Source organism: Lithobates pipiens, unplaced genomic scaffold, assembly GCF_037356315.1.
Source record: "Lithobates pipiens isolate NorthernLeopardFrog02 unplaced genomic scaffold, aLitPip1_a1.2 Scaffold_19, whole genome shotgun sequence".
In the NCBI taxonomy this organism is placed as follows: domain Eukaryota; kingdom Metazoa; phylum Chordata; class Amphibia; order Anura; family Ranidae; genus Lithobates; species Lithobates pipiens.
The window spans coordinates 335,832,048-335,840,645 of record NW_027507764.1 but is presented as its reverse complement, the minus strand read 5'-3'; positions in this window follow the sequence as shown (position 1 = coordinate 335,840,645).

The following is an 8,598-nucleotide window of genomic DNA, read 5'->3' as shown; positions in this document are numbered from 1 at the left end:
TTTGGGCATTTTTTTTAAGTGTAAAAGGTAGTCTTATACGCCAGCAAATACAGTAAATTGCGATAAGTCTTTATTTTCTGTTGACCAAGGGGCACAAGATATAGCTCCCTCAGATTTGCTGTTGAAATGGGTAACAGAATTAAAGTACCTCAAGATGAAGATTCTTCCTAAATTGTTGTACTTATTTAGAAATTCTCCACAGTGTTTGTCTAAAATATTTTTTACACAGCTACATGGTATGTTTTCCACATATATATGGAAAAGTAAACCAGCTAGAATTAAACTAAGTACACTTATGTGTCCAATGGTACAGGGGGATTGGCGTTCCCAGACCTTTATAAATATTATATAGCTACACAGTTGGTGACGGTAGGGAGATGGCTGAATTCTGATGGATTTGACACCACTACAATGGTAGAGGCCACAATAGTCCACTCAGTGGAGGCACTCCAGCCGCTGCCATTCCATGGACTAAAATACAGGCAAGATTTGACCCCCTCGATGATTACGACAATAAAAAATGGCCATGGCAAAAGAGGAGCATTTGAAAATGAATTTATCCCCAAATACCCCATTGTGGAGAAATCCAGAGCTTCCACACTTAGATTCTATTCAAGATCCAGGGGCATGGACTCAATTTGAGATCAAAAAATTATCACAAGTGGTACCTGAGGGGAAAAATCTTTCATTTGCCGAAATAAGACAATGTTGGAATATACCCAGGAGTTATACTTTTAGATATAGACAGTTGGTCCATGCTTTATTAGCCCAGTTCCCTGAGTGGATTCCACAATTAATAGAAACAGGATTAGAGCAAATGGTAAGGAAAAAGAGTAAAAAGATGTTAATTTCAACGCTATATAGTTTTCTATCAAGGACTACATTGTCAGACATAAGCAAATTTGTGAATCTTGGACAAGGGATGTCCCGAAAATAGAAGAGAACTGGGAGGAAATATGGAGATTTCCACTCCAAATATTAGTATCACTGCAAGATAAATTAATACAATTTAAGATAACACATTGGAGTTATTATACGCCATACAAATTATATAAAATATTCTCAATGAATCCTCAAAACTGCTGGAGATGTGCAGGCATTCCAGGAAACTTTATCCATATATTTTGGTCTTGTCCAAGATGGTGGTATTTTGGAGGGAGGTTCTGAGAGTAATTGCTATAGTAACACCAGTCTCTTTAGATCAAGAAGCAGAGATCTGCCTATTAGGACTAGTAGGGAATAATATTATCCCTATAGGAACAGGGGTGTCCAAACTACGGCCCTCCAGTTGTTCAGGAACTACAATCCCCATCATGCCTAGTCATGTCTTTGAATGTCAGAGTTTTACAATGCCTCATGGGATGTGTAGTTCTGCAACAGCTGGAGGGCCGTAGTTTGGACACCCCTGCTATAGGAAGGAGAATACAGGTGGGCCTGCTGCTTTTCTATCCTAGAAAGACAATAGTGTTGAATTGGAAGAAGGTGGAAGCCCCATCGGTGACACATTGGCAAAACTTAGTAAATAGCAATCTGCCATTATATAGGGAGACTTATTGGAATAGAGGATGCGGAGAGAAATACAAGAGAGTATGGGTAAGTTGGATAGAAAATGCCATAATGGCATCAGGATAAGAGGGTACGGAGATAGGGAAAACCACACCAGTTGAATAAAGGGGTTAAGAGATAAATTAATGTATAAGTTTCTATGTATAAATTTTGTAGTATATGATGAAAAGTTGTTGGAAAATCCTATCATTAAGAACAAGGGGACGTACAACACATATGATGGGACTATAAAGAGGCCAATAGCTTTCGTCTCGTAATTTACTCTGAGCCTGCGTGCCAGTTTGTGCGTGGGCATTGTCTACACACAATCAGAATTTAAACGATTGGATTTTGTTGTTCGGAAAATTTTATATCCAGATCTCAAACTTTGTGTGTCGGAAATTCCGACTGAATAAGTCCAATGATGCCTACACACGTTTGGAATTTCCAACAACACAATCCGATTACACATTTTCCTTCGGAAAGTCCGGCCGTGTGTACAGGGCATAAGGCTCCATTCACACTTGTACGACTGCAAAGTTGCACCGACTTTGGAGTGCAAATTTGGTGTAACTTGGATATGACTTTTGCTTTGACCAGTGATAATGGACTGTTGCACACAAGTTGCATTGTATAACATTCAGGGACTTTCATGCAACTTCTGATCGTTAACATTGAAGTCTATGGCCCTCAAATTACATGAAAGCCGGACCAAAGTAGTGCATGAACTACTTTAAAGTTGCTGCAACTTTAACCACTTGCCGACCGCCGCACGACGATATACGTCGGCAGAATGGCACGGGCAGGCATATGGGCGTATATATAAGTCCCTGCCTGCCCGCGGGTGGGGGGCCCGATCGGGCCCCCCCCCCGGTGCCTGCGGCGGTCGGCATTCCTTCGAGAGCGATCCGGGATGAGGGGGCGGCCATTCATTCATGGCCACCCCCTCGCGATCGCTCCCGACGAATAGGAATCCCCCGTGACATCACTTCCTCTCCTGTAATGTAAACACAGGAGAGGAAGTGATGTATTCTCTCCTCCGTGTCGGTATTTTTCGTTCCGACACGGAGGAGAGCGGATCGGTGAGTTGCACCAACACTCTACACACACAGTAGAACATGCCAGGCACACTCACACCCCCCCTTTACCCCCCGATCACCCCCCCAATTACCCCTGCCCCCCAGTCACAGTGACACCAATGTCATTTTTTTTTTTTTTTTTTTTGCATTGGTGTCATTTGTGACTGTAATAACTGTTAGGGCAGTTAGAGTTAGCCCCCTTTAGTTCTAATGTACCCCCCTAACCCCCCCAATAAAGGTTTAACCCCGTGATCACCCCCCGTCGCCAGTGTCACTAAGGCTGGGTTCACATTGCAGCGGTTTATGAGAACGAATGTGATTCGCACCGCACTGCAGTGCAAATCACATCCGATCTCTGTGCGATTCGAGTTCAGCCATTCGCCGCACCCGCCGCAAATTCGCACGGGACCCTTTTTTTGGCCCGCAGCAGAATCGGATCGCATGGGTGTTCACACCATGCGATCCGAGTTTGCAGATTGCACTGCGATATGCGAACTGATCTGGGGGTGTCAGTAACATTTCACTGACACTCCCAGCAGTTCGCATAGGGCAGTGTGAACTGCCGCCGGGAGGCATGCGATGCGGGAACCCGCCGCGGATTCGCGGCGTTTCCGCATCGCTCCAGTGTGAACCCAGCCTAATAAGCGATCATTTTTCTGATCGCCGTATTAGTGTCACAGGTGACGCTAGTTAGGCAGGTAGGTATTTAGGTTCGCCGCAGCTTTTTATAGCGCCAGGGACCCCCATATACTACCGCATAAAGCCCCCTGATTGCCCCCTAGTTAACCCTTTCACCTGTGATCACCATATAACTGTTACAGGTGACGCTGGTTGGTTAGTTATTTTTTTATAGTTTCAGGGCACCCGCCATTTATTACCTAATAAAGGTTTAACCCCCTGATCACCTGGCGGGTGTCATTTGTGACTAATAACTGTTAGGGCAGTTAGGGTTAGCCCCCTTTAGTTCTAAGGTACCCCCCTAACCCCCCCAATAAAGGTTTAACCCCGTGATCACCCCCCGTCGCCAGTGTCACTAAGGCTGGGTTCACATTGCAGCGGTTTATGAGAACGGATGTGATTCGCACCGCACTGCAGTGCAAATCACATCCGATCTCTGTGCGATTCGAGTTCAGCCATTCGCCGCACCCGCCGCAAATTCGCACGGGACCCTTTTTTTGGCCCGCAGCAGAATCGGATCGCATGGGTGTTCACACCATGCGATCCGAGTTTGCAGATCGCACTGCGATATGCGAACTGATCTGGGGGTGTCAGTAACATTTCACTGACACTCCCAGCAGTTCGCATAGGGCAGTGTGAACTGCCGCCGGGAGGCATGCGATGCGGGAACCCGCCGCGCATTCGTGGCGTTCCCGCATCGCTCCAGTGTGAACCCAGCCTAATAAGCGATCGTTTTTCTGATCGCTGTATTAGTGTCACAGGTGACGCTAGTTAGGCAGGTAGGTATTTAGGTTCGCCGCAGCTTTTTATAGCGCCAGGGACCCCCATATACTACCGCATAAAGCCCCCTGATTGCCCCCTAGTTAACCCTTTCACCAGTGATCACCATATAACTGTTACAGGTGACGCTGGTTGGTTAGTTATTTTTTTATAGTTTCAGGGCACCCGCTATTTATTACCTAGTCTCACTAGTGTACCCCTAAATTTAGGGGTGTCTACTTTCCAAAATGGGGTCATTTGGGGGGCGTTTGTGCCATCTTGGCATTTTATGGCCTTCAAAACTGTAACGCCCTTAGAAAGCCTGAAGGCGGTGCTTGGTTTTCGGGGCCCCGTACGCGGCTAGGCTCCCAAAAAGTCCCACATATGTGGTATCCCCGTACTCAGGAGAAGCAGCAGAATTTATTTTGGGGTGTCATTTCACATATGCCCATGGCATGCGTGAGCAATATATCATTTAGTGACAACTTTGTGAAAAAAAAAAAAAAAAAAAAAAAGTTTGTAATTTTCCCGCAACTTGTGGCAAAATATAAAATATTCCATGGACTCAACATGCCTCTCAGCAAATAGCTTGGGGTGTCTACTTTCTAAAATGGGGTCATTTGTGGGGGTTTTGTGCCATCTTGGCATTTTATGGCCTTCAAAACTGTAATAGGTAGTGAGAAGTGAACTCAAAAATTTACGCCCTTAGAAAGCCTGAAGGCGGTGCTTGGTTTTCGGGGCCCCGTACGCGGCTAGGCTCCCAAAAAGTCCCACATATGTGGTATCCCCGTACTCAGGAGAAGCAGCAGAATTTATTTTGGGGTGTCATTTCACATATGCCCATGGCATGCATGAGCAATATATCATTTAGTGACAACTTTGTGAAAAAAAAAAAAAAAAAAGTTTGTAATTTTCCCGCAACTTGTGGCAAAATATAAAATATTCCATGAACTCAACATGCCTCTCAGCAAATAGCTTGGGGTGTCTACTTTCTAAAATGGGGTCATTTGTGGGGGTTTTGTGCCATCTTGGCATTTTATGGCCTTCAAAACTGTAATAGGTAGTGAGAAGTGAACTCAAAAATTTACGCCCTTAGAAAGCCTGAAGGCGGTGCTTGGTTTTCGGGGCCCCGTACGCGGCTAGGCTCCCAAAAAGTCCCACATATGTGGTATCCCCGTACTCAGGAGAAGCAGCAGAATTTATTTTGGGGTGTCATTTCACATACGCCCATAGCATGTGTGAGCAATATATCATTTAGTGACAACTTTGTGTAAAAAAAAAAAAATATTTTTTTTTTTGTCATTATTCAATCGCTTGAGGCAAAAAAATAAAATATTCAATGGGCTCAACATGCCTCTTATCAATTTCCTTAGGGGGTCTACTTTCCAAAATGGGGTCATTTGGGGGGGTTTTGTACTGCCCTGCCATTTTAGCACCTCAAGAAATGAGATAGGCAGTCGTAAACTAAAAGCTGCGTAAATTCCAGAAAACGTACCTTAGTTTGTAGATGTGACAACTTTTGCGCAAACCAATAAATATACAATTATTGACTTTTTTTTTACCAAAGACATGTGGCTGAATACATTTTGGCCTAAATGTATGACTAAAATTGAGTTTATTGGATTTTTCTAATAACAAAAAGTAGAAAATATCATTTTTTTTCAAAATTTGCGGTCTTTTTACGTTTATATCGCAAAAAATAAAAATCGCAGAGGCAATCAAATACCATCAAAAGAAAGCTCTATTTGTGGGAAGAAAAGGACGCAAATTTTGTTTGGGTACAACATTGCATGACCGCGCAATTACCAGTTAAAGCAGCGCAGTGCCAAAGTGTAAAAAGACCTCTGGTCATTTACCAGCAAAATGGTCCGGTCTGAAAGTGGTTAACTTGTGCATATATGAATGGGTATCATTGCTGTCCAAAGTTGCATGACAAGTCTCACAAGTGTGAATGAAGCCTTAAATGCAGACATGCATTATCTCTTCTGCAATAAAACAAGCCTACCTGTCTGCTTGCAGTCTTATTTAGAATGTACACTGAACTGCACATGCACAGAAATTATTTCATCCCGCACTTGCCAATGAAGATAGAAGAAGCCCAAATGTTGCAGACTTTAGTTCCACTTCAAATTTGCTTTTTATTTTCCTTTCATTAAGGGACACAGTATTCAAAGACAATTGGGTTACACTTAGGCCGCGTACACACGCGGGGACTGTTCGCTCAACTTTGTCCGCTGAACAGTGTTTCAGCGGACTGTCCGCTCGTGTGTGGGCTTCAGCGGACAGTTTCAGCGAACAGTCTGCTGAACAAAGTTTTTCGGAATTTCCGAAAAACTGTCCGCTGAAACTTTGTTTCAGCGAACAGTCCCCTCGTGTGTAGGCTTGTTCGTCAAACTAAGTTCCGCGCATGCTCAGAAAGGATTTACACGCCGAAGGTTGCATTGCAGTGTATAGGACGTCGTTTTCTAGTCCCGTCGTACGTGCCGTTCACGTCATCGCGCACGGTTTCAGCGGACTGTTCGTTCATCGTGTGTGGCCAAGTCCTTCCATGCTAATTTTGAGCGGACTGTCCGCTGAAACTGTTTGACGAACAAAGTTGAGCGAACAGTCCCCGCGTGTGTACGCGGCCTCACACTGTAGCCTAAATGATAATTTGGGCACTGGCAAAAAAAAAACAGTAACCAGCTTGGTATAACCTCTTCCATTCCAAACATGTCTACATTTTTGCTACTGTCCTAAGAGAATGGGCATTTTTCTTAACTGAATAAAGTTTAACCAGAGTTTAGCCTTTTTTTCTATTTATTAAACATTTATTCAAGTTCATCTGTTCCTCAGTGAAGACTTCTACACGATGCTTGAGCTAGTCTCTTTGTGTAGCTATCCAGTTCAGCGTATCCTCAAAAATAGTCTTGGAGGCTGTGCCTGGATTTACTGAACTGACAATTGTGAGGCTTGCCTAAAATGAAGCTTGGCAGTGAGCTTTGCTTGTGGCAGTATCCAGACTTGAGTGTACTGTTTTTTTTTTTTTTTTTTTTTTTTCCCAAAAAGTTTTTTATTGAGAAAAATGAAAAAAGAACTTACAGAAGTCTTGAAAAGTAGGAATGAACACACACATAAAGCGGATACAAAGCCCAAAACATTTTCATCTTATTACAATACTTATGGTACGAAGACATACAGTAACAAATGAGAATGGGAGACAGGAGTCGTGACCTTCCCTGCTGTTCAGAGTAGGATGCCTGGTATTTAGGCAGAGAGTGCGAAGGGGGTATGAGACATTAGAGCGGGAGGGGCATAATGATAGGAAGGTGTGTTGTGACTGGGTCTTGGGGGCTTAATCCAGGGGGCTTAAAAGAATTTTGACTATATGGGACCCCACGAGTGGGAAGAAGGTCTGGTGTTTTTCCAATCATGTAATGGACATTTGCTCCTCATTCTTGGGCCTTGTAAATAGGAAGAGTTGAACTAGGTATGTGTCCTGCATATGAAGGGTGCCGATTAAGGAAAGTGCCTAGATAGGGGTGACAGGGGAGTGTATTGGGGACCAGGTACTAAATGGGCGGGGGGGGATAAAGGGACGAAGACGGGGTCAAGGGAGGATGTTGGGGGGGACGTCTCTGGCTTCCCCTAATCCTCTAGGGTCCAATAGTGGACCGGAGTGCCAGGGGTAGGGATGATCTTCTGTATGGCAGGTCCTACAAGTTATAAGGGGGGAGGGCAGGGAGGGAGGTTATAATAGAGTGGAGTGTACTGTTTTAGTTAGACTCAAAGTGTGTTCCATGTCTAGAGCCATGACACAGCCTCTAGTCCAATCCTGTTTCTGAAGACTTGCTTAAGAGTAGGCCATGTGGGCTAAGCAGCGGGGCGCCATTTGTCATTTCCCTTGGTCTCCACAGATGGGGTTCAACTTCTGAGGAATATAGTGCTGTGTCATCAGGGAAAATGTTGCCTATGCTCTTTTGACGGTCTTTTCTCGCCTGTTGCTCTTGCTGGCAAGAGATACAGGTTCAGTTAGCCCTTGATAACGCTTACTGTAGCCTGATCATTTTCATCGGTTTGAACCTCTCCCCTACTTCCAGCAGCCAGTTCATGAGTCACCAAGTCTTTGTTTTGTACTATAAACTCCATTGTCTTCATTAAGCAGTGCAACTAGTCAGATCACAAATGCAAAGCTTTCTGTCCAGCTGTATTGGGCCTCTCCAGTACACAATCCACTATCAGTTCTGGGACAACCAACAGTTCTCTTTTTCATGGGACTGACACCAACAGCCTATGCAATTGTCCCCTGCTTGTGTTTCTACATTCCTTGAAGCCTTCTTTAGCTCTGTTGGGTGTGGCCCCCTCTTTGGATTTACATTGTGAGGATTTTTCAAAGACTTTACAGGCCATATTGCAACTATGATTGTTGACAGTGAACGCATAGGAGATATAAACATATTTCAGTGACTTTTCTGGAGTCATTGTCTGATTTACCTACAGATGTAATGGCCTATGAGCCTTTTGCTGCAGAGGCTTTATCTGATGAAAAGTCTCTCAA